This window comes from Prionailurus viverrinus, chromosome F2 (genome assembly GCF_022837055.1).
Source record: "Prionailurus viverrinus isolate Anna chromosome F2, UM_Priviv_1.0, whole genome shotgun sequence".
NCBI lineage: Eukaryota > Metazoa > Chordata > Mammalia > Carnivora > Felidae > Prionailurus > Prionailurus viverrinus.
The window spans coordinates 29157255-29184792 of NC_062578.1; the positions used below are offsets into that span (position 1 = coordinate 29157255).

The 27538-nt window shown below is 38.9% G+C and overlaps 1 long non-coding RNA gene and 1 pseudogene across 1 annotated transcript in view; one reads left to right on the forward strand and one right to left on the reverse strand.

The window, feature by feature from the left end:
* LOC125156508 (uncharacterized) overlaps positions 1-27538 on the reverse strand; it is a 170287-nt gene that overhangs the window by 107519 nt on the left and 35230 nt on the right. Inside the window, exon 5 of the long non-coding RNA XR_007148635.1 lies at positions 15726-15966. This is a non-coding gene — a long non-coding RNA (uncharacterized LOC125156508). The remainder of the gene's footprint in view (positions 1-15725; positions 15967-27538) is intronic.
* On the forward strand, positions 5660-5929 carry LOC125156507 (ATP synthase subunit f, mitochondrial-like; annotated as a pseudogene).

Sequence of the window (27538 nt, forward strand, 5' to 3'; positions counted from 1 at the left end):
CATGATTTGCAAGGCCTATGACAAAGTTCCAGAGGAAGAAGGCATCACTGGTGTCCCTCATTATGTCATCATTTGCATGCCTGCTTCTAGAAAATACTGTAGAATGGCGTTTGACTAGGGTGGCAGTGCTAAGCCTCTATGATTGGGGCATGGTGACCTGCCAAAGATATCCATCCCATCAACCTTCTTGAGCACTTTATGCATTGTTATTAAGAAGAAAAACAAGCTCTTCTCATTGCAGCAGGTCAAAAGTAATCACCTCTCCCTAGTGATAGGTCCCACTAAAATCTGCTTTGGGGGAACTTGGCTGCACATGGATATTCAAAACACACAAAAGCAATGAAACACATAAATAAATATACATATAAATAATCTCAATCTCAGAGAAAATGTACAAGTACAGCATAAGAAACCTTCTTTCCTTTCCCATTTGAGAGTAAGTAAATGGCTGCCATTATGCCCCATTAATCTCCAACACTTCAGCGTGTATTTCCTATCAAGTAAGACATTCTCCTATATAACCACAATATAACCATTAAAATCAGGAAATTAATATTGATACTTTACTATAATACAATTCTCAGGGTCTACTCAAGTTCCATCGTTATTGCAAGCATGCACTTTGTAAGAAAAAGAGGCAGTCTTAAATTCAGATCTTGCAAAACAGACACCACATTTAGTTATCATGTCTCCTTAGTTTTGTTCTATCTGGAACAGTTCTTGGTCTTTCCTTGACTATCCTATCATAAGCATGACCTTTTCAATGTTTACAGGCCATTCATTTTGCATAATGTTCTTCAGTTTGGGTTTGTCTGGTTCATCTTCATGAGTAGGTAGGAATATCACAGAAGTGATGGTGATGTGTTCTCATTTTATCCTATTCAAGTGACATGTGATGTGTATCTGTACCATTACGGTGACATTAACTTCGATCACTTAAGTTCCTATCTGCTTGGCTTCTGCACTGTGAAATTATTTTTTCCCTTTTGTAATTAATAAATAGTTTGTAAGGGGGTTTTGATATTATGTATCACTCCTCATCAAACTATTAACTTAGTCATTACTTTTTTTTAAAGCTAATTTATTTATTTTGAGAGAGAGACAGAGAATGCAAGTAGGGGAGGAGCAGAGACAGGGGAGAGAACCCCAAGCCTGCCCTGCACTGTCAGTGTGGAGCCCAATGCAGAGCTTGAATTCACAAACCGAAAGACCATGACCTGAGTTGAAGTTGGAGGCTTAACCAACTGAGCCACCCACACACCCTTAATCACTACTTTTTAAATATATGTTTGAACTCATGTTTTTGTACTTTATTCAATGCATTACAAATTTTTTTTAATGTTTTATTTATTTTTGAGGAGGTGGGGAGAGGGGCAGAGAGAGAGGGAGATGCAGAATCCCAAGCAGGCTCCAGGCTCTGAGCTGTCAGCACAGGGCCCGATGCGGGGTCGAGATCATGTACCATGATATCATGACCTGAGCCAAAGTCGGATGTTTAACCAACTGAGCCACCCAGGTGCCCCCATTTTAGTCTGCTACTATTATTATTCGTTTTCTTTCTCACATTGCCCTAGATTTTTCCAGTAAAAGTCCTTATAAGGTGGTCTCTGTGTCCCCATTATTCTTTGAGCACTTCTTTATTCCAGGCTGTACAAGAAGTTCCAGACTCATCTTGTACTTTCTCTACAGCAGTACTGAAGTCAACCAATTCTCCAAGGACCTCTGAAGAGGGACACTTAGAAACCAAGATGTGAATGCTAGATGCATGCAATGCTATTGGGAGTGCCACTGCTCCCAGACCCTCTCAGGGGACAAAGCTAGGAATATACATATTTGAATTTGAATATCTCGCTCCCTCTCTTTCTCTTTTGTCTGTCTATTGAAAACCATGAGTTCACACCCCAATCTTCAATTCCAGCCCAACACCATTATCCTTAATATTTTCTTACTTGTCAATCAATGTAATGATTCCTCTATAGCTGACACAACTACCTCCATCCCTGTGGATGCCCTCTTCACCACCCGCATGCCAGACAGCTCCTTCACATGGACACACTCTTCACTTGCTTAGGCTCTGACACCCAACCTGGGCCACCAGGAATCTACTAGTGCACCCACATCATTTACCACCTTGCTCAATCCCACCTAATAGGTTTTGGACCAAATTGAACATGGCTCAATTCCTAGTCTCTGGACTGTGTCTGTGACCTCTTGCTTTCTAGGTATACGTCTTAGTATAAACTATGGCTCTAGACTACAGATTTTGTTAGCCTCCTCTCAAGAACATTGGAGCCCTATTCCAGCCTAAGGCTTTAAAAGCTGAAAATCTAATACTTCCCCGCTACCTCAGATGGGGGGCCATCCTTATTCTCTGTTACCATATAAGAATCACAGTCCTGGCCTGATCTGCTTAGTAGCAGACCTAGAATGTGTCAGGCCACAGCTTTATCATGCTCACTGCTCTAAGTTTTCTTCTCATTTTTGGCCCACAGACATTTAAATCTTGTCTCGGGCACAGTAAAATATCCTTACAGATTTCTCTTTTTATACTTTATGTAACATTGCTATGTATTTGGAATACAGAAAACTAGACAAAATCTGGGAAGAGGTAAGAAATGGGAGAGAGTTTCTATATCTTTCAACAGGATGATAGTATAGGTAGAAAGGGTCATAAGTTAAAGTGCCAAAATCCTTTTAAGAAGCAGTATGGAGTTTGACTCCTTTGTTGTCATTTTTATTATTAAGACTATGAGTTCTGTGGGAGAGAGTAAGAGGGGTGCTGCTGAGGGGCTCCCTGGGTCTGGCCCTCAGCTTTGAAGCACTGTGCTCAGAGCTGATGGGCACTCAGAACCTGCACTAATCCAACTTCAATGCCTTTATTTTGATGCTGACTAAGGTAAAGTTTCAGGTATGTATTGCACTTGTCCCTTTTAATGCCCTGGAAGCAATTTCATATTTGCCATTTTATATTTCTTTTCTCAAAAAGAGCCCCCCTAATTCTAAAAATGTTTACAATTCTGGATCTGTCCCTCACAAATTCTGGATCTGTCCCTGTAAGGAACTTACGGTTAAGTCTCAGTGTAAATTTCCAATGAAGGAAGGTAATTTTCTAGAGAGCATATGAGTTAATGGAGGCTGAATTAATCCTAAGAAGGTTCCTAGGTTGCTTTGAGAGCAAGAGAGATGGGTGATCTTGGGGGTAGTTTATGTCGACCATGTAAATTTCAAAGCTATTCTGACTCACGTATGGAGTGTGTCTATAATTCCTGCGTGATCAGTTTTGTATCTCTTGACTATCTCCTTCCAAAAGAATACTTTATTAACTGTGCCTCAAATCTTACTTTTTCTTTCTTTAGGATTCCATATACACCACCTCTTGCCAGTTCTTAATTAACACATTCTTTTTTTGTTAGTGGGTAAAATAATTGATTAAGTAACAGCTTTCAACTCCTCTTCCCTGCTTGCCCCTTGATCAAAATCTGACTGTTCCCTAATGCTTTCAACTTTATATTCACTGATCATCATCTAGGCTGGATTAATTCTATCATCTACTCTACAGATTTGCTGATCCCAGTTTAGTTCTCTGAAGGCCATCTTGTTTCCAGGTTACAGGGTCATCTATTGTCCCCGTGCATTAGGCTTTGAAACTGTAAACACAATTTGAAATTAAAAATAGTTAAATAATTTAAAAATTGGGAAAAAATCCTATAGAAAGTAGACATGTAAACGGTTTCTCCCTTTATTAAAAGCTTTACTGGGGAAAGCTTCTGGAAGGCCTCAAATATAGAAGAGGCACCTACATTATACTACACAGACAGCAAAAGCAGAATATCCACAGATAGGCAGAGGATACACTTTGCACTTTCTCTGGATGAAACATCAAGCATTGTGGATTAATTCCGTCGTAGGCAACCACTGCTTTAGGTACACGGTGCCCACAGCAGTATACCTAAAGCAGTAACAGAAGACTTCTTTCCAAAGAGCTTAAATCTAACTCAAGAGTAAAACATACAAATGCAACATGATTCTGGTTATTTTCAAATTATCAGTAATTGTTAATAATTATTGGAGATAAGCCAAAGAGGTGAAGCCTGAAAGAAATTAATAACAAAAACAACAATGATGGCTGTCATTTATGAAGTCCAACTAGGAGATACTACCTGTGGTGGTATTCTTAATATCTACATTTTACAGATGAAGAAACTGAGGTTCAGAGAGGTCTGACCAAGATCACATGGCCAATGGAAAAGGAGAATTATCATTCAAATCATTACTCCACATGGGCAAGTCAAGAGTTTGAGAAGAGTTTGAAAAGCAATCCAGGGGAAATGAGGTGAACAAGGCAGCCAAGGACCACCAGGCTGATTTAGTCAGAGGGCAGATCTAAAGTGGAAGACAGGAGGCAGCAGAAGGGTAAGGGAGGGGGTTAGCTGCCAGCTGAGAAGAGAAGGGGGCTGAGAGGTTCTCAAAAATTTAGCCCTTTGGAGTTGATGTGATAAGCATGCAAGAATCAACCAGGGGGAGTGATCCTCTTCTCATATAGCATTTTGCAGACCTGGCATCTAAAGACCTGGTGGGAAAAAGAACAGTCCTTGCAACCAGTAGTGTCATTAAAAAAGAGTCTACGTTGAAGAATATTTATCCATCATCTAGGATGTGCCTAAATACACAGTAAACAAAGATATCAGCAAAACAGTAACAGTGCAGTGTAAATGCTATAAATGCCACAAACAGGGTGACAATAGGGTAACCGGGGGAGGGGAACCAACTTTAGATAGGGAGATATTGGTCAATGTACCTTTTAACCACTCCCTATTCACGCAAATAGGAAACATGAATGAATCTCAGTGACTTTTTCAGAAATACATAAAAAGTGAAATATACATATGAAATGTACCTCATATATATGTGTGTATATATGAATTAAATATACACATATTTAATTACATGAAACTACAAAGGTGTTGCATATTTTTATAAGTGTTCCTTATTGTAAAATTAGCTATAAGGAATGTGCCCTTGAAAACCATCAAAAAGAATATAAACTGAATTCAAAGTCTATGATTTCATAGGGAAGTTTCCAATTAGAAGGAAATATTTGGAACACATTTTGAAAGACTTAGAGAATAGTGGCATTATAAGGCAACGTTTCCATTTCAAAGTACAAACAGAGTTTGAAATCTGCTGGCTTCACTAGAACATTTTTTTTTAATGTTTATTTATTTTGAGAGAGAGAGTGAGAGCAGGGGAGGGGAGGGGCAGAGAGAATCCCAAGCACGGTCCAGGCTGTTAGCAAGGAGCCCAATGGCAGGGCTTGATCTTACAACCGTGAGATCATGACCTGAGCAGAAATCAAGACTCAAAGGCTGAGCGGACTGAACCACCCAGGTGCCCCTTCACTAGAATATTTGTTAGTGAAAGTTGTGCTGTTAAAGAATAATCCCAGAGGTATCTGAAATTCCTACAAACTCCAGGAAATGCAAGTGCCCTTGGAGCATGCAACCTAAAAGGAGTTGGTTTCCTAAAAGCAAAACACCCTCAGATGTATCCCAGGTGTCCCACGCTCAGAGAGAAAAACATGAAAGGTCACAGATGTGAAAATTACAAATGAATCAACAAGATCCACTCAGTCTTGATAGCAGGCACCCCAGACTCCAAGATGGCATCATCTGTACCCGGGAAGGAGAAGAAGCCCATGGATGTCAAACTAGGAGGGCTGCCGAGCTGGATAATGATGTGGGATTTCACCCCAAAGGTGCTGCTGGAGCATTTCAAAGAGGTTACTACTAGTATTACATCAAGTATGTCAATCTGAAGAAAGGGGTATCGCTGGGATTTCTATGGTGCTGGCAGCTTATGTGCTTTTCAACTACTGTCGTTGCTACAAGGAACTCAAACAGGAGTCGCTAGGCAAGTACCACTGAAGAGGGCCCAGCATGGAGGCACATTCTGCATTCCTGACCATGATCTTTGCCTGGCACTCTTGAATCCTTACATATTCTAATTTAGAGTTAATACCTACTAAAAGATGACTTGTACATGGAAAAAAATCCACTCAATCTTTCTTTCATTAAAATAATACTAACCCAGCAAAAGAAAAGAATTATGGAGCAGAGGTGGCTATACCACAGGGCTACAGGAGTTTAAGCTTTGGGATCTCCTACCCCCCTGCCGCTGTCCCCCAATTTGCAAGACCCCCTTCCAAGATCCTATAAGGGATCTAGCAATGTATTTCTCAAGATGATATGTTTTTGAAAATTTAGAGAAAAATTTTAGTTCAATTTCTTTTTTTAAATGTTTTATTTATTTTTTTAATGTTTTAATGTTTGTTTATTTTTGAGAGAGAGAGACACAGGGTGCAAGTGGGGGAGGGACAGAGAGATGGAGACGCAGAATCCAAAGCAGGCTCCAGGCTCTGAGCTGTCAGCCCGGAGCCTGATGTGGGGCTCAAACTCACAAAGAGCGAGATCATGACTTGAGCCAAAGTCGAATGCTTAACCGACTGAGTCACCCAGGCACCCCTCAATTCTATTTCTTACCCCATATTGTATAAACTTCAGGCTCTAGACCCTGGATCCTGCTGACTGAATGCCTGCCTTGTGCAACACACTACATTCAATGCTGGAGATACAAAGATGAACAAGGCACATCCTTCCTAGGGAGAAGCTTGGTGTAAAACAGAAACAAGAAAAATAATTGCAGTGGGACACCTGCTTGGTTGTGGACTGTACAATGGGAACAGAAGCCCAAGGAATGCTCTTCTGTTGTTGTTATTAGCCTATTCATTAAAAATTTAAGCTTGGATTTCTTTTTTTAAGTGGTGAATGTCCATTCATATGACACTTAAAGTAACACAGGAACTTGGGACAGTCAGGAGAACCGAAAGCACCAAAAGTATTCAGGTAATCCATAAGGTTCACATATAAGAGCATACATAAGGAGATAAGAATGGAAAAAGAAGGGCAAGAGTGTGGGGCTTGGAGTTCCAGGTAAGGGACTCTCGCCTCTGTTCCAGATGGGCTTTCAGCAGAATATTACTATAAATAAGCACTGCTTTAGAATGGCAGTTGTGTTGGGGTGCCTGGTGGCTCAGTCGGCTGGGCGGCTGACTTCGGCTCAGGTCATGATCTTGGCGGTCTGTGGGTTTGGGACCCATGTCGGGCTCTGTGCTGGCAGCTAAGAGCCTGGAGCCTGCTTCCGATTCTGTGTTTCCCTCTCTCTCTGCTCCTCCCCTGCTTGCGCTCTCTCTCCCTCTCTCTCTCTCTCTCAAATAATAAACATTAAAAAAAAAAAATTTAGAATGGCAGTTGTGCATGGAGCTGAGCTGGTTGAATGGAGACGTGCTGGCAGAGCAGTTAAGAAAGTCTGGTCCAGGTAGTAGCAGCAGAATGAAAAGTAAGGGATGGGCTTAATAGACACAGGAGAAGAATCAGAACTTCAAACCTGATTTGGATGTGATGGCGGGAGGCCTAAGAAGGAGCCTCACATTACTCCGAGGCTTGGTGGACAATTAATAAGGTAAAAATTAATGACAACTCAAGAGGAAGACTGTCTGATTTGGGGAGGAAGATGGTAAGTTTGAGCTCAGCTTCATTACTTCTGAGATACTAGTAGGTCAACAAAGTGAAAATGTCTCATTCTTTGCTACTCAGTGTGGTCTGTTGGGCAGCATCATTGGGACCCCCTATGAACTTATTAAATATGCAGTGCTTAAGCCACAGTCCTGCTGAATCTAATCGGTATTGTAAATCTGCACATGTAAAGCCCTGGGATCTGTCTTGGGTCCAAACTGCTCAGGACATCACCAAACTTCCTCTATTCTGGGGGTTAAAACTTCCAGGTTTTAGGACCTGTTCTATAGATGTGATTGGTACAAAGGAACCGCAGAAAAAAATAGATTTTTAAAGTTGTGTGGGACCCTTTAAAAACTTCTGCCTATGCAGTATACCAAAGCCAAACAAACACCTGCGGACCATGTGTACAGCTGTCACGGCCAGCTGACTCATCTACCCATCTGCCTGTTGCATCACACATTTTCCTCTGTAATTAAGGGCAGTGATAGTAACATCAAAGAGAAAATAACTCACAGGGATGGTAATGAACTTGTCAAATTGTAAGAATTTGGGTATAGACAATAAGTGAGAATTTGAGTATAATGCCATAATTATAAAATCAGTATCTTATACTCTTCAAAACTCTCCATGTTTATAAATACTGATTTTTCCTTGTTAATCACATAAGTCAATTCTTCAAGTTCACCCTAAGACAGATATCTGTGTGTAAGAAATCACCTCCCAGACTCACCAGAAAAAGCAAACATAACTATGACATTTTCTAATATCCAGTTTTTGCAAATGCACAAAAAAATCCTTTCCTTTTCTTTTTCACTTCTGCTGTCTGAAGAGTATTTATACAATAGTGCGATGCTATCTTTTAAACTTGGAATATGATTTGGCATGCCAGTTGAATGTGTTGGGAATGGGTTTTTAAGGAAAGTTCACTCTAAGTAGAATAATGTGTATAACAGCATGTGTAACCAGTAAAGACCATATCACAATATGCTACTATACTGCGATTAGATATACTCAGACTAGTGACCTAATCACTCAATTATTCTGAACACCAACCATGTGCCAAGAATTTGGCTAGACATTTTACACATATGAACTCTTTATAAGCACCTTAAGATCTCAATTGCACAGAGTTCTTGGATGTTCATATTTTCCTGAAATCTTCAACAAAAGGGAAAAAAAATTAAAGGTGACCCTCATTTGGAGAATATGCAAAGGCAATATGTTTACCAACGGTATGAATTTTATTTTTATTATTATTTTTTTAATTTTAGAGAGTGAGTGAGCAGGGAAGAGGGGCAGAAGAAGGGAGTGAAAGAATCTCAAGCAGGCTCCATGCTCAGCTCAAAGCCCGAAGTGGGGCTTGATCCCACAATCCTGGGGTCATGACCTGCGCTGAAATCAAGACTCAGATGCTCAGCTGACTAAGCCACCTAGGCACCCCATGCCAACTGTGTGAATTTTAAAAGAGGGTGTAAATGAAATGTCACTGTTTCATGGGCATAGACTGCTTCAATCAGCACCAGAACTATTAGGACAAACCATATATGACATTGCTGCCCAATGTCAAACTGGCATTTAGCAACCAACTGTTGGCCAAATAGAATTTCATATGGTTCAGCTTATACTGTAATTAGGTAATTTCTCTTGGGCCAACTCATGCTGTAAGTAGACAACAAAATCAAAAGTGAAGCCCAGAGTGAACATCTAAGATTATTTTCTTTCCTGTGGTTGATTTTCAAAGTACAGTCATCTCTCTAATGCTATTGCTACACAGACTCTTAGTGTCAACTCTGAAACCTGACTGCCAAGAGAGAACCTAAATTTCATGACGAACCACGGGTCAGAATGCCCTTGTCTGATCATTGCTCCAATCATCAGAGAAAAGTTGACAGATAGTGTGATAGGGTGGATGTCAACCCCACAGAAAAAACATTTTTTGTTTCTTTGACTGAAAAGGTACATGTGATTTTTCAGCTTCTTTGAACTAAAAATCTAAAAACTTAGAAGGCAGGGGAGCCTGGGTGGCTCAGTCGGTTAAGTATCCCACTCCACCTCAGGTCATCATCTCATGGTTCATGGGTCTGAGCCCCATATCGGGTTCTCTGCTATCAATCAGTACAGAGCCGGCTTTGGATCCTCTGTCTGTCTGTCTGTCTCTCTCTCTCTCTCTCTCTCTCTGTGCCATCCTCCGTTCATGCTCTCTCTCTCAAAAATAAATAAATACTAAAAAAATAATAATAGGGGCACCTGGGTGGCTCAGTCAGTTGAGTGTCTGACTTGGGCTCAGGTTATGATCTTACGGTTCCTTGAGCTGGAGCCCTACATTGGGCTCGCTGCTGTCAGCGCAGAGCCAGCTTTGGATCCTCTGTCCCACTCCCTCTGTCCCTCCCCCACTCATGCTCTCTCTCTCAAAAATGAATAAACATTAAAAAATAACTTAAAAAACCCTAAAATGCAAAGACCTAAGGGTAAATGGTATCTCCTTGTCTAAAAATCTGTTGCCAAAAAAGCTGACCTGACACAAATAAGAAGCTAACTATGTTTATTTTCAAGATATCTTATTTCATGAAATCAAATATTGAATGCATGGCCAATTCATGCCTGTGAGTGTAGGGCTAATTTTGTATCGTGGCAGGATAATGGGATGAATACATTCTCCAACAGTTACAGGGGGGGAGAATATTATTTTCTGGGAGGGTTGTTGTTTTTTTAGGAGATACTATATATATCACATTTTAAATTGTATAAAACCTTAAATGGTCAGACAAGGGTCAGCAGAGTGAGTGTAATTAACTCATTAATTACAAAATCCTCCAAATGTATTATTTCCAAGTTAAAAAAAAAAGAAAAACAGGACAGGAAATCAAAAATGGATGACACTGAGGGTGGGGTGGGGGAATGGGCAAAATGGGTAAAAGGGAATGAGAGATACAAGCTTCCAGTTATGGAATGAGGAAGTCACCAGGATAAAAGGCACAGCCTAGGGCATATAGTCAATGGTATTGTAATAGTGTTGTATGGTGACAGATGGTAGCTACACTTACGGAGAGCAAAGCATGTTGAATCACTATGTTGTACGCCTGAAACTAATGTAATATTGTGTGTCAACTATATTTAAAAAAATAAGTGACAGAGATTAGTGGTTATGTTAGTACGAGATATAGAAAATAGCATAGTACTAGACAAAATAAACATTCAACAAGTTTAACAAACTATTACTATTACTACAATTGTTATTATTGAATGTGCAGAATTGTCTTTGAAATAATAGCTCATTTTATTTTATTTTTATGTATGTTCATAAGGTGTTAGTTTGGTTTCAGATTTCATCAGTCAGGTCAAGAGAGTAAAGATGCTTTTTTCTGTAAGAAATTATAAAATTAATTATGCATGCAACACATTATCTTATAACTTATATGTTGCAATTGTCAATTCTCATAGCAGAATCTGTACAAAACTGGAATCTGAAAACCTGGATTTGAGTGTGGGCTCTGTACCTAGTGCTAACCAAGGAAAAGTTGCTTGAAGTCTGTGAGCCTTAATTTCCTTATCCACAAAACAATGCCAGCCTATAGCAGCAATAATAGCTAACTTTCAGAATATGATGTTTCTTCATTGCCAGGGCTTTTCTAAGAACTTTACACACATTAACTCGGTTACTAATATTTCATCTAACATCTAGCATTTACTTAGCAAAAAAGGGGGATTGTGCTGGTCAGTCCCCATTGTCCTCCAACACCTGCCTTGCCCTGCCCTACCAGGAAGCTGACTCCTGCAGATCAGACACTGGGGCTCCAGCCACCAGACTTTCAGTTCAGACAGGGGGTGGCACCAGGAAGTCCCCAGAAGCTGGGAGGAGAGAGATCCTGGGGTATTTCTTCTCCGCTTCCTTCTTGATTTAGCAACCCTATTCTAATTTATGTATGTTGTGGTGTATGGCAGGGGCGGGGGATGGGGGGCTGTTCCCCAAGACTAAATTTCCTGCCTGACAGCCTCTTTTCCATGGTTCCTCTTCTCCCTAGGTTCAGTAAACACCATTTTCTTCTTCAGCCTCTTAGCCCCCTTGGTAACAACTTTCTACGGTTGCCAGTCTTCTGGTACCCCAACATCCCTCTTTTGTTTCCTTAACTCCCTTCCCACATCACCCTAAGGAGTTGTTTCATTAACATGTCTTGATTTGAACCCTTTAAGTGGAATGCTCTTTCTTGCTGGGACCCGGACTCTTACGGGGCTTTACTATTTCAGCATTTTAGTCAACTACATTACTTAGTATGAGAGTATGTTAAACAGAGCTTTGTTTTATTTCATTTTGTTTTTAATGAATTGGTATGTTAGGAAATATGATCTTGCATTTCAGTTGTTTTAAAAAACTAAAAGATTTGTTTCTAATCTGAACTAGTTCACTTTTTTTTTTTTTTTTTTTTTTTTTTTTAACAATCTCTTTCATTTGGTTCACACTTGAAGGAAAGGGTATTTGGGATTTAATTTAGTTCTGGAGTTCAACAAATTAGCCTGCTATATTCCAGTTAATGGTTCATGGTTTGGTATGGTTCAGGTTCAAGCATAAAACCCCGAAATACTGGAAAAGGCAAGTTGGCAAGTTGAAGTATGGTTTCTCTGAGTGGGGCTAATGCACACACTACAAATATGAGGCTACATTCCTACAATGATAGAAACTCAAGGTCATCCTAGTAATAAAACAAAGTTAGTGATTCTCACTTAAATGAATGGTTCATCAGCCCCTGGATTTCCCTGTGTATATAGCTGAGCTTCCTAAACAAAATTATGACAGTGTGTTCATGTTTTCTAAGTGCTATTATATCTCATCTGTTTCTTTCTCAGTGAATTCCCCTCTCAATTAGATCAGTATTTCTCAAAGTATGGGCCCCAGACCACCACCTGGAATTTGCTAGAAATGCAAATTTTTGATCCCCACCCCAGATCTACTATATTAGAAAATCTAGGGGTGGGCCCAGCAATCTGTGTCCTAATAAGCTCCCCCGGTTGATTCTAGTACCCAATGAAGCTTGAGAAATACTGAATTAGATCATACATTTCTTTTTTTTTCAATGTTTATTTATTTTTGGGACAGAGAGAGACAGAGCATGAACGGGGGAGGGGCAGAGAGAGAGGGAGACACAGAATCGGAAACAGGCTCCAGGCTCTGAGCCATCAGCCCAGAGCCTGACTCGGGGCTCGAACTCCCGGACCGCGAGATCGTGACCTGGCTGAAGTCGGACGCTTAACCGACTGCGCCACCCAGGCGCCCCGATCATACATTTCTTGAAGTCAAATCCTATCTAGTATTTCTATGTTAGAATTGGGCTCTACTCAAAATCATGTTGATATTATCAGTTTCATGTGTGTGTGACAAGATAAAAGGGGCAGCTGATGGACTGCCCAAAGACCTAAATGACAGAGCCAGCATTTGAACTTGGGCAATCTAACTCCAGAGCTTAGCTTACTGAGCACAACTATGCTAGAATCCCTCCCTAATGGCCACACAAGAGGTGAGACATGAAGCACTAGGACACTTTGAGCAAAATTTGAGGAACAATATTCATGTAAATTTTTTAACTCTCAAATATCCTTAATATGAAAATGTGATACATATTTAGAATAATATATATTTGCTTCATTTTTTTATCCGGTAGAAAAAGTCAAGATGTAATTTTGTTAATATACATCTAAATTTTCAAGCACAAGTCTCTGGTTATCCTGAAACCTAATGAAGTTTTTACATTTTTGCTATTGAAAGCCAGTTTCTTTGCTTAATGAAAACCAGGCAGAGCTGAACATGAAGAGTACAGCTACAGTCTGTGATAAAGCCATGGACACATAGTTCTAAGCATTCCAAATAGGTTTAACTGTATCTTCTGGCTTTCATATTTCTTTCTTTAGGACAATAGGTCTGTTTTAATTATACATATTTTTGTTTGTTTGTTTTTTGTTTTTGTTTTTGTTTTTTGTTTTTTGTCTGGAGCCAGATCTCATAGTTTCCTGAGAAAAGCATAAAATGGACAGGAAAAGCATGGGTGGGAGTAGGTGGGGTTGATTTCTAATCTAGGGATTCCCTTAGTTGAAACGAATGATGTTTCACTACGCAGGCACATCTTCAATGTCACAATGAATAATGCATAATGGTTTAGAGAAAGATATAATAAAAGATCCCTATGTTCCAAAGCCAGTAATTTGGGCATTATGCTAGTTCCTCCTTCTCTCGCCCCCAAACACAATCTGTCACAAAGCCCTACGGATTCTAGCTGCCAAACCATTCTCAAACCTGCCTTTTCTTTTTCAGTCATATTACAACTGCCTTAATTCAAGACCTGGACTCTCTCCTGCTCCCCTTTGCCTCATTGTCATCACAATTATACTTTTCTTAAGGTCATGCTGTTTCCCTGTTTTCAATGTCACCAACGACCCCTCCCACACCCAGTTGATTAAGTCATTAGCAGGCAACCTCCTGTCTCTTCTCCTTGCTTAACAATGTGCTGTACAAACCAACCTGTTTCATACTTTCCAAACTTTGCTTCCCAGCCTTTTCTCCTACCTGGATTCCCTTTCTCCTCCTGGGCCAAGAGAGCAATACACTGCATTTCTTTCAAAACCTAGCTCAAAGGGAGCTTTCTTCACCCCAGGAGCAGGAATTTCTCTGTCCCTTGCCATCACTACACCTTGAACATTATCTCACAATTCATCGCTGATAATTTTAGTTATTTATTTGTATGCCTTGCTCAGTTCGGATTTCCAGACATTGCACACAATGCCTAACATGAAATAGGACACATAATTTAAGGAATGACCATATTCCTCAATACTGGATAATAGTCTTTGGCTATGTTAAATGATATTGGGTATGCACACAACTTGAAAATCTTTTAACTCTCATGCAAATGATTTCAAAAGCCAGATGCTTGGAGTTGAAATAGCTTCATTGCCTCTGTCACCAATAGCATTTGCTCATTCTTTATCTTCAGTTATGAAGTAAGTACAAAAAATGGTTTTATCAACCACAAAAATCTTCTTCCTATTGTTGGAGTTTTATAACAGTATGGCACAAAGGAATCATAGAGAAAAGCTAGCTGACCAACTTATTTGCCTTATTCTGCTTAAATCACATATTTTAGGTTTTAGTCCAGATATGTCTAGTGTGTCCAAGAAATTTGACTTTGAAAATGAACTTGAATTGACTATTTGGTGTAGCTATTAACCTCAGAAGTCATATTATAAAAGCTTGAGATATAAAACAAAATGCAAATGTATTAATTAACAATAAAAGATATAGATGTGTTTAGAGACCTTACTATTCCTATCCACTCCTGTTAAACAGGAGGCAAAATTAGAAATCAGAGGGCCATATGTTAAGTGTGGAGTCATAGGAAAGGGAAACTGCCAGTCTTATGAGATGTTTCTTCCAGACTAGAAACAAGCCAAATGAACCATCCCTGACTTCGCTGTTAACAGAGCACACTTCTTCTCCGGGACCTGGACGCACTGCATCTGGTAGGGCAAATGACTTTCTCCTGACCAATGCAGGAGAAATACTACCAACTCTCTGTTTGGGGGGGATGGGTTTGGTCTTTCCTGCTGCCTAGATTCTTGCTTTCTGCTTGCAATTTTCACTTGTTTTTGTTTTGTTTTGACAGGGCATAATAAGGCGACCTCAGAACTCACCCCTCTCACTCTTGATGTTCGCTCCTTGGCCTTTTGTCCTGGCCTGGCCTTGTTATCCTAGTTATGATTTTCACTTCCTCTTAATCACATTACAGGTAGACCAGGGAATAAGGCAATCACCCTGGATAAGATGTAGTCACAGTTTTCTCAGGCATACAGTTATTATTTATCTCATCTATAGGTGACAGGTCTCATCTGCCATACTTTCATACTTTCTGATTTTTGTTCTCAGACAATGGCATTCTGGAAGCACCTAACGGTAGTCCCCTAGATACTGACTATACTTGACACATGATGGTTTTAACAGCTATAGTCCCAAAATAATGTTTTGAAAAGGAAGAGGTAAAATTAAATATGAAGAGCTGAATCTTTCTCATACTGACCCTTCAAAACACTTCTCTTTCTGCCTCTACTCAAAAGCAGAAGATGGGAGGTGACCTTCATAAAGTTATATCGGGTAGAAAAATTACTCACTGCCAGAGGCTAGGAAGAGAGGCTCTCTGTTCACATGATCTCCCCCGTGGTTTTCTGTGGTTGCAGAAGCTCAGAAGAGTGTGTATACAGGTATTCTCTATGTGGCTCAGGAGTTGACTTCATTTTTTTTTTTTTTTTTAATTCTACTCATGGGATGCCTGACTTCTTTTCCAAGGTTGGCCACAATCATTCATGGCCTTGAAGGACATAACTTGTGCATTATCTGCATTATGTTTCATACCTATATAACAGAGATAAAAGATACTTTTGAGTATAACAGTAGGTTTTGATCTACTATATAGATTGAAACCAGTGTCAGCTTCCAAGAAAAAAGAAATTATTCAATGTATTTTTTAAAGGTTTAAATCCTAGTTGCTCTATTTTGGGCACTTTTCTGAAATGTGATTCCAATTATTTATATAATAGAAAAGAAAAAAGCTAAGCCTCTTTCAGTATGTGACTCACAACTCACTACCCACACACAACTTTTAAAATTATCTTTACACAATATTAGCATATTTTGGCGCTTAACTATACTACAGCTGGCCACTTATTAAAACTTTCAGCTGTTTCTGTGAGGATCGCTTGTTTTATGGACTCTTTTCAATAGGTTCATTCACCTTCCCCTGATCTAGATTCTTGATTCTTCCTCCTCATCATAAAATACTCAGAAAGATTGCTTATACATTTGCATTAGGAACTATAAAAAGGGCACAAAAGAAAATGGGCCTTAAAGAAAATTTTAGAGTACACTGACATGCAATACACGAACAGCAAAATAAGGAGAGTGAGTCACTATAAAATTAGTCAATTGGATTCAGAATGTATGTTTTAGGGATAAGTGTATTTAAGGTTCATAAAAGTAGATAAGGCAGATAATACTGACTTACATGTGTAGAATGTGTGGCAATATAATCCAGTGGTGAAGACAAAGGCATTGGAGCGATAGGCCTGGGCTCACAGTCCAGCTTTCCAAATTACTTGCCATGTGACTACTGATGTGACAATATCTTTTGGACCTTTGGCATTTAACTGATCTAGGCCTCCAATCACTCCTCCGTAAAATGGGGTTTCTAATACCTTCTTGTTTGTTGACTGAATGATATAAAGTATAGGAAAGTACTGAGCACAGTGCCTGGACATAGCGAGAGTTCAACAAATAGTTGTGTTTTACTCATATGTGGAACTTAAGAAACTTAACAGAAGACCATGGGGGAAGGGAAGGGGAAAAAATAGTTTCAAACAGAAAGGGAGGCAAACCATAAGAGACTCTTAAATACAGAGAAAAAACTGAGGGTTGATGGGGGAGCAGGTCTAGTAGAGGGGGAAATGGGTGATGGGCATTGAGGAGGGCACTTGTTGGGATGAGCACTGGGGGTGTTGTATGTAAGCAATGAATCACGGGCATCTACCCCCAGAACCAAGAACACACTGTATACACTATATGGTAGCCAACTTGACAATAAATTATATTAAAAAAAATAGTTGTGTTTTAGAATCACCGTGCTTTCTACTTATTCAAAGAGTTTTCAAATGCATCATCTTTTCTGATCTGGATATCAGTTTGGTAGAGAAGATCAACAGGTATTATATACCCTTTATAACCCCCTACACACACACATCCATCTTCCAGTTAGATGAGGAAAGAGAGATGCATAAAATGGAAATGATCTGCTTAAGCTATTGACAGCATCAGCACAAAAACTGAACTAGAACTCTTTCTACTCCGTCTCACCAAATAGGAAGCATAGCCATAGGTGTTCTCGACTCCAGACAGAGTGACACCATGTATGCAATTACTGTTCTCTGACCAGACTAGGAAAACTTTATAGAAAACATTAAAGATTTCCAGGACTATTTGAGCGGTGGGTACAAGGTGACTTTTTAGATGAGGTGTAAGATTGGTGCTTAGCCCTGCTTGGGGAAAATCTCACCAGGGGTGCATTCTAAGGGGATGGACCCTTGATATATGCCAGAGAAGAATAGAGATACATCAATTTCTTCTGCAAGTAGGACATACCCACCCATAGAACTGTAATAAAGATTAACTTGGTTAAAATGCATGAAGGAATTTGTACGTGGAGCTGTTACAGAAGTTGAGACTCTGGACATAAAGAAAGTAGGAAAAATTATGCAGCTCTGTTCTTTTTCCCTTTAATATATGCTATCTCAGATTGTGTAAAATCCTTTTACTTTGTTAGATTGCCTGAATTTAGGTTAGGGAGTCACTGAGGTTAATAGGCATCCATTTATAAGGTATACATAGTTCTAAAGTTTACTTATTGACCAGCCATTTATAAATTAATATGTTGTTTAATCAGATTGTTTTCCTAATTTTTATTTATTTTTAATTTTATTTTTTTAATGTTTATTTTATTTTGAGAGAGAGAGAGAGAGAGAGCGAGAGAGCGCAAGCATGAGTGGGGGAGGGGCAGAGAGAGAGAAGGAGAGAAAGAATCCCAAGGAGGCTCCACAGTGCCAGCACAGAGCCCAACACAGGGCTCAATCCCACAAACTGTGAGATCATGACCTGAGCTGAAATCAAGAGTTGGACATTTAACCAACTGAGTGCGCCCCACTTTTTCTTTAAATGTTTATTTTATTTTGAGAGAGAGAGAGAGGGAGAGTTGCTTTCCTAACTTTTAAATGACACTGAAGAAAAATCAGAATAATTCTGGCAAGAAGAAGAGGCAGATAATTTGAGGATAAAGAGCAATTTGGGTAGTACACAATATTGGGTGTCCAAGTAACATAAGAGTACAGTGTTTTTAAAGGGCAGAGAGTTGCACAGAAGGAGATGGCAGAGTCTCAATATTACTATATGGCAAAATTTTCCAGATTTATGCCTATAACAAGAGAAAGCACAGAAATATTTTTATTCTTCATATTCCTCTTGCATAAGGAGGCCCTTATGCTTCCTGTAACCTTAACTTATGGTCCCACTCACTAATATTTGACTCTACAATGGTTAAACAAATGTTTTGGGCTGGCCTGGGAGGCTATATTATTTCTATGGGAAAATTAGTCCCAAGTTTTAAGTAAACAGCCTACAAATGACATTTTTTAAACCTAGGAAATATCTATGTTTATATTATACATACTGATTTAGCATGCTAGTATCTTTAAATAAGAAAAAGGCAATTATAACATCCTTTATCTTTAGCTCTCTACAAATTGAGTACATCTCTTGATTTTCTACTGTTATTGGCCAGTGTATTTTTCTGTATTACTTTACAAATGTAATGAAACAGCAGTAGAAACTGATATGTTTTATATATTTTTAAGGATAGTTCCAGTTATTTAATTACCACCAAATTGGTTTAGGGGAATCGTCCAAAGTAAGGAGACCATCCTCTGGAAATACCTACTATAATGCTTCACAAAAATAAACTACTGAATAAATTCATATATTTAAAAATATATAATTAGCATTATTTACTTGAATCCTTGCTAATCATCAAACTATAGTAAAGATATTGGATCTCTTTTTCTTTTTTTTTAAGATTTTTTTAAAAGTTTATTTATTTTGAGAGAGAGAAAAAGCATCAATGGGGGAGAGGCAGATAAAGAGGAGAGAGCAAGAATCCCAAGCAGGCTCTGTGCTACCAACGTGGAACCCAATGTGGGGCTTGAACTCATGAACTGTGAGATTATGACCTGAGCCAAATTTGGAAACTTAACCAACTAAGACATCCAGGTACCCCTGACTTCTTTTTCTAAATATACTATTTTTCTTTATTTGCAAACCTGACTGCAAAGCCCCAAATATGAATAGCACCAAATTCAGTACAGAAGTTTTCAGAGCAAATGACATTTATTTGGCATTATTCTTATCCTAGATGACGTCCTTCATTTTTCATTGAATTTAAATCACGGTTACAAAATTTATGAGTTAATCTGAGCCAGCTTCTAAAGTATCACATTAACACTGAAGACATTTAAACACAAGGATTTAGACCAATACATCACCACTCAACACGTTTCAGGCCTCTCCCTCTTCATCTTAGTCCAAGTTACCATTATCTCTCATCTGGCATTTTATAATAGCCTCTGAAATTGGATTTCTTTGCTTTCACTCGGCCATCTGCAATCAAGCCCCAACACTGTGGCCAAAGTGATATTTTTAAATAAATTAGATCACATCACTTTTCAGCTTAAATTCCTCCAGGTGCTGCCCACTGCACTTAAAATATTAATTCAAACTTCCAATCATAGCCTATCAGGGTATCCATGACTTAGTTTACCTTTTTTCTTGTCCTTCCTCCACTTATTTCTACCTTCCAACCCTACTGGCTTCTCTGTGTTTCTCAAGGAAGTCTAGTCTGTTTCCTACCCAGGTCTCTGGCACTGTAACTTCCATCAGGAATGTCCTGGCTCTTGGATTTCACAAACCTGGATTCTTTTCTTTCTTTAGGTCTTAGCTATTCCCTGCTTGTCTCTGTAATGTTGCCCCAGACCACCCAGTGCCTCTTTAGAATATGAGCTTGTCTTATTTTCTTCATAGTTTCTGCTACTGCTATGATTATTTTATTTATAGCTCTGTTTGTCTTCCCTCCCCACTACAATTTAAGCTCTCTGAGAACGGGGATCTTGCCTGGTTCTTAGACACTATCACTGAGATCTGTTCCTAGTTACTTAATAGTAGTTGAACTCAGGGTATTTTAAATTCTTATAACCTATATTTTACAATAGGAGGAGACCTTAAATACTACAAAGCAGCATCTTTTCATGTTAGGGATAATAAAGCAGAGCACAGGGAGTTAAAACACATATTTGGAAAGTTGTAAGACCAGTAGTAGAATCCAGTTCTCCTAACTCCACAACTGCACATGGTCTCTCCATTATAGCTAGTTGTCCTGAATTTCCCTAGTTGCCTAATTCTTCAGCTAGCTTGATCATTATTTCTTCCTCTTCCTTCCTTGTACAATTTTTTTCTAAGATTTTGTTTTGTCTATTCATTACTGCTAACATAATTCATTTATTTCTGAGGCTTACTAACTCCATGAAGTGCTTTGTGATGCTAGTTATGAGAAATATCTTACGAAAATAAACCATAATGTGAAAAAAGCCAGTCTCCAGCAGTACTGCACACAGTACATATAACAAAGGCTCAGTTGTGTTGTTGCAGGGAAGAGTCAATAATTAGTAACACATTTCTAAAGGTCTCTCTTGCATAATTTTTGTGTCCAGATGTCTATGACATTTGGGTTCTAAAATAGAGTTCCAAATACCACACATTCATGCACATTTTCCAAGAATAATTGGATGATTTTCGAATCTTTCTATTTAATAAACATCAGGACTAAAGATGGACTACTTCACAATATCAAATTTATTCATTTTAAACATCCGTTTTGATGTGGAAAGCGTTTGGAATAAACACAATTAAGAGTGCCCAATTGTAAATCTTTTGAGGTTTTTGTTCATGATATGTCTCTTCCAACTGCTAGTAGTGTAAAAATGGAAAGTAATTTACATAAAAATTTTCAATTCACATGTTCTTGGAGATTAACTATTTTCCCCCCAGTCTTATTGAGAAATAATTGATATACATCACTGTATAAATTTAAGGCATACAGCGTGATGGTTTGATTTACAAATATTGTGAAATGATTACCACAACAGGTTCAGATAGCAACCATCCTCTCATATAGATAAAGTAAAGAGAAAGAAAAAAGAAAACTCTTAGGATCTACTCTCTTAACAACTTCCCTATCTATGACACAGCAGTGTTAGCTGTAGTCATTATGTTGTATATTACATCCCTAGTACCTATTTATCTCATTATTGCAAGCTTGTACCTTTGACCACCTTCCTCCAATTCCCTCTCCCTCCTCCTATTCTTCACCTCTGGTAACCACAAGTCTGATCTCTTTCTATGAGATTTGTTTTCTTTTTAGATTCTCTGTATAAGTGAGCATACAGTATTTGTCTTTCTCTGTCTTATTTCACTTAGAATAGTGCCTTCAAAAAAAACTAAAAAAAAAAAAAAAAAAGAATAGTGTCTTCAAGGTCCATCCTTCTTGTCACAAGTGGTAGGATTTTCTTCTTTTGTTTTGTTTAATGGCCGAGTAATATTCCATTGTGTGTGTGTGTACATATCCATATGTAGATATATACACATGACAATGTCTGTATCCATTCATCAATTGATAGACACTTAGGTTCTTTCCATGCCTTCGCTACTGTAAATAATTCTGCTGTGGGGCACCTAGGTGGCTCAGTCGGTTAAGCATCCGACTTCGGCTCAGGTCGTGATCTCACAGTTCGTGAGTTCGAGCCCCGTGTCGGGCTCTGTGTTGACAGCTTGGAGCCTGAAGCCTGCTTTGGATTCTGGCTCCCTCTCTCTCTGCCCCTCTCTTGCTCACGTTCTGTCTGTCTCTCTCTCAAAATTAAAATAAACATTACAAATTTTCTTTAAAAATAATGCTGCTATGAACATGGGGGTACAGTATCTTTTTGAGTTAGTGTTTTCACTTCCTTTGGATATATTCCCAGAGAGATTAACTATTAGCAATGCCCATGAAACCCTTTGGTAGATCTCCATGGCCCAGAGTATAAAGTCCAAGTGCCCTAATAAGATACAAGCCTCCTCTTCTGCACCTGGCCCTGACTACCTCTTCCACTCCCCCAAATTTATGCTCCAGGAACACTGAACTGCCTATGTTACCTGGAACACAGTGATGTGCTTCTTGTTTCAGTGCTTCTTGTCTTTGCGCACACTGGGCTCTTTCTTTCCACTTCTCCCACCTTAGTTCTATGCACCCTTTAAATTCTAGTTCGTGTGCCAGTTCCTGTAGGAAACTGTCTCTGATGCCCTCAAGTTGGTTGTGGTAGTTCTTGAAAGCATAACTCCCTCACTGGACTACACTGAATTATAACTGTTTATGCAGGTTTCCTGTTGGGCCATGCACTAACAGGAGCTCATCTTTGTCTCTAAGCATCTAGTACAAGGTAAAGTAAAGTTAAATAAGGCTTTCACATAAGAAAATTAAAGTACAGAAAAATAAAGGTTAGACTTCAGTGAGAAACCTTAATTAATTACAACAAACTAACTACTTGAATTTACTGGACTTTTAGACTGTTTATGTTTTTAAAAGCCTCAGGAAGATGTTTTTACCTAGGATCTCTTAAAAATGAATGAAAGAATGAAAAGACAATTTTCAGGATATGTCATAGCATAAAGCAAGATTTAGCACATTCTTTTAAACCTTCAACATCTATTCCAGTGGCCACCAATCCTTGGAGAACTGAGATTCCTCAAAACGAGTTAAAATAATCTTTAATCCACTATTGTAGTTTGAATATCTATGTATGTATAATTCAATAGTGATGCTGTATGAATATTTATTTGTCTTTATTTTTTTTTTAATGTTACTTATTTTTGAGAGACAGAGATAGAGTGTGAGCAGGAGAGGGGCAGAGAGAGAGGGAGACACAGAATTCGAAGCAGGCTCCAGGCTCTGAGGTATCAGCACAGAGCCCGACACAGGGTTGCAACTCAAGAACTGTGAGATCAGGACCTGAGCCCAAGTCGGACACTTAACTGACTGAGCCACACAGGCGCCCCTGTATGAGTATTTCTAAATGTATGTTGATATTAATAAAATATAAACCCATTTAAGCAATAAATAATTCACAGAACCAACATCAAATATATTTTTCCAACCCACGTATTCATACTTCATTGAATAAATACATACTGAGAACTAGTACCTGCCAGTCCAGGTACTGGGGATTCAATAATGAACAAGTTAGATGTGGCTCCTGCCCTCAACGTGTTTACAGTCTAGTTGGAAAGAGACAACAAACAATAACAAATTGGGTGAGACTTATGAAAGGAAAAACTAGGAGTTATGTTAGAGAAAAATAGGAGAGAAGGAAACATATTCCAAGAAGGCTTTTCCAGGAAAGTGACTTTTAGACTAAGATCTAAGGTCTATGAAGCAGCCAGCCAGGAAAGAGGTGAGAGAACAGCATTCCATTCAGATCAGCATGAGCAAAGGCCCAGCCAAGTAAGAATCTTAAGTGTTTGAGGACATGAAATGAGGTCAGTGTGGGTGCAGCATACTGGGCAATAAGTGAGATGGAGTTGGAGAAGTAGGCAAGAACAGATCATTCAGTATGGGTCATTATAAGATTAACTTCTAATCACAGTAGGAAAAACTAGACGGGATAGGCTACTTACTGTCTATCTACATTACTAGATACAGTAAGTGCTATCTTATGCTGCATGTAAATAAGCATTTGTGTTTCCAGATACTCAAGTAATATTTCTAAAAATATTTCTTTCAAAATGTAGAAGGAACACTGGCATACTGAACAGTTTCCTAAAATATGGACAATTTCTTCTAACAGATCTAGTCAATTATGCATTGATAGAAACGTGGACCACCACAGTACCCTCCTAAACCAACCTTAAACAAATATCCACAGAAAAAAGGAATTATTGAAATTAGGATCCAAGGGGCAAATTTTTTTTTTTCTTTACCTCTGGGCACACCAAATGGCAACATTCTATCGAGTTCATGATAGTCCAGCCAACTCAAAACGGTTATGACCTGAGATAGAGCTCATAGAGGAAGCAGATGCATTTAGCCAGGGATGGATGTTGCCGCCTTCATACTTGAATTCCAGAAGATCACTATTCTGTTTGCTAGTCTACACTTATTCTCATTGTTTATTTTCACATAGCTGAGTTTTTGTGCTTCCAAGGTATTCTCGCATATAAGGGGGAGGCTATGCTTCTATGTCCTTTTGTGTTTGAAGGACAGTCTTAAATTTGAAATAAGAATATGGTGATCATAAACATATATTAATGACTCTCTATACAGTATTTTATGATTTTTTAAATGTTTATTTTATTTTATTTTATTTTATTTTATTTTATTTTATTTTATTTTATTTTATTTTATTTTATTTTTGAGAGAGAGAGACAGAGTATGAGCAGGGGAGGAGCAGAGAGAGGGAGACATAAAATCTGAAGGAGGCTCCAGGCTCCGAGCTGTCAGCACAGAGCCTGATGCGGGGCTCAAACTCATGAACCGTGAGATCATGACCAGAGCTGAAGTCAGTTAATCAAATGAGCTACCCAGGCGCCCCAGTATTTTATGATTTTTAAGTACCTTCACCAATTTGTGAGTGCATGGATCCTATAACTGGAGGCATTTGTCCTCTATAGTACTTTGAGAAGAGATTGAGAAATCAGCTGTCAGTGACTTCCCTGGGGTCTCCAAAGTTTTGGTGATGTAAGCACTTTTCTTCATTGAGTTAAATTTAGGAGGAAAGAAAAATCTGCTGAGTTTGTGTTTTTTATGGCAATAAGCCAATTTTCTTTTCCATATGTTGTTTGCCCTAGGGCACTCATAAGGTACATGGGATTCATTTCCACTGCAGGAGATGCCTTAGAGCATGGGGGAGAACATGAATGAGACAAGATGGTATGAGTAGCTGTTTACTATGATCTGCAAAACAATATATAAAAATTAGGACCAAACCATAATTGCACCAAAAACCATAAAATGCCTAGGAATAAATATAACCAAAGAGGTCAAAAATCTATACACTGAGAACTATATAAACCTTATGAAAGAAAATGAAGAAGACACAAAAAAATGGAAAAAGATTCCATGCTCCTGGATAGAAAAAACAAATATTGTTAAAATGTCGATACTACCCAAAGCAATCTACATATCCAATGCAACCCCTATCAAAGTAACACCAGCATTCTTCACAGAGCTAGAATAAACAATCTTTTTTTTTTTTAATAATCCTAAAATTTGTATGGAACCAGAAAAGACCCCGGATAGCCAAAGCAATCTTGGAAAAGAAAACCAAAGCAGGAGGCATCACAATCCCAGACTTCAAGCTATACTACAAAGCTGTAATCATCAAGACAGTATGGTACTGGCACAAGAACAGACGCTCAGATCAATGGAACAGAATAGAAAACCCAGAAATGGACCCACAAACGTATGGCCAACTAATCTTTGACAAAGCAGGAAAGAATATCCAATGGAATAAAGACAGTCTCTTCAGCAAGTGGTGCTGAGAAAACTGGACAGCGACATGCAGAAGAATGAACCTGGACCATTTTCTTACACCATACACAAAAATAAACTCAAAATGGATGAAAGACCTCAATGTAAGACAGGAAGCCATCAAAATCCTTGAGGAGAAAGCAGGCAAAAGACCTCTTTGATCTTGCCCGCAGCAACTTCTTACTCAACACGTCTCCAGAAGAAAGGGGAAAAAAAGCAAAAATTAACTATTGGGACCTCATCAAGATAAAAAGCTTCTGCACAGTGAAGGAAATAATCAGCAAAACTAAAGGGCAACCGACAGAATGGGAGAAGATATTTGCAAATGACATGTCAGATAAAGGGTTCGTATCCAAAATCTATAAAGAACTTACCACCTCAACACCCAAAAAACAAATAATCCAGTGAAGAAATGGGCAAAGACATGAATAGACACTTCTCCAAGGAAGACATCCAGATGGCCAACTGACACATGAAAAAATGCTCAACATCACTCATCATCAGGGAAATACAAGTCAAAACCGCAACGAGATACCACCTTACACCTGTCGGAATGGCTAACATTAACAACTCAGGCAACAACAGATGTTGGCAACGATATGGAGAAAGAGGATCTCTTTTGCATTGTTGATGGGAATGCAAGCTGGTGCAGCCACTCAGGAAAACAATATGGAGGTTCCTCAAAAAACTAAAAATAGAACTACCCTACGATCCAGCAATTGCACTACTAGGTATTTATCCAAGGGATACAGGTATGCTGTTTCAAAGGGGCACATGTACCCGATGTTTATAGCAGCACTATCAACAATAGCCAAAATGTAGAAAAAGCCCAAGTGTCCATCAATGGATAAATGGATAAAGAAGATGTGGTACATATATACAATGGAGTATTACTCGGCAATCAAAAAAAAAAAAATGGGGCACCTGGGTGGCACAGTCGGCTGAGCGTCGGGCTTCGGCTCAGGTCATGATCTCACTGTCTGTGAGTTCGAGCCCTACTTCAGGCTCTGTGCTGTCAGCTCTGTGCTGTCAGAGCTCTGTGCCTGCTTCAGAGTCTCTGTCTCCCTCTCTCTGCCCCTCCCCTGTTCATGCTCTGTCTCTGTCTTTCTCTCTGTCAAAAATAAATACAGATTTAAAAAAAAAATGAAATCTTGCCATTTGCAACTACACGGATGGAACTAGAGGGTATTATGCTAAGCAAAATTAGTCAGAGAAAGACAAATATCACATGATTTCACTCATATGAGGACTTTAAGACACAGAACAGATGAACACAAGGAAAGGGAAGCAAAAATAATATGAAAACAGGGAGGGGGACAAAACATAAGAGACTCGTAAATATGGAGAACAGAGGGTTACTGGAGGGGTTGTGGGAGGGGGGATAGACTAAATGGGTAAGGGGCATCAAGGAATCTACCCCTGAAATCATTGTTGCACTGTATGCTAACTAACTTAGATGTAAATTAAAAAATAATAATAATAATAATTAATTAATTTAAAAAAATTAGGACTGAAGGCTGGGGATTAGGAATGTGCACAAAGTGAGGCTGGCATTCATATAAACCGGCAGATTTTCTTGATTTGTTGTGCAAAACAGGTTGCTGGAAAGTCAAAGCCAGGAAAGCTTGAAGTACAGGCCCTTACAGAGATCACAATCCATTGGGATTTCAGACAAAGAGGTAACCCAGGGTTTGATTAAGGGCTCTGAAGAGAGAAGAAGAGGGGTGCCTGGCAGGCTCACATGGTAGAGCATGCAACTCTTGATCTCAGGTT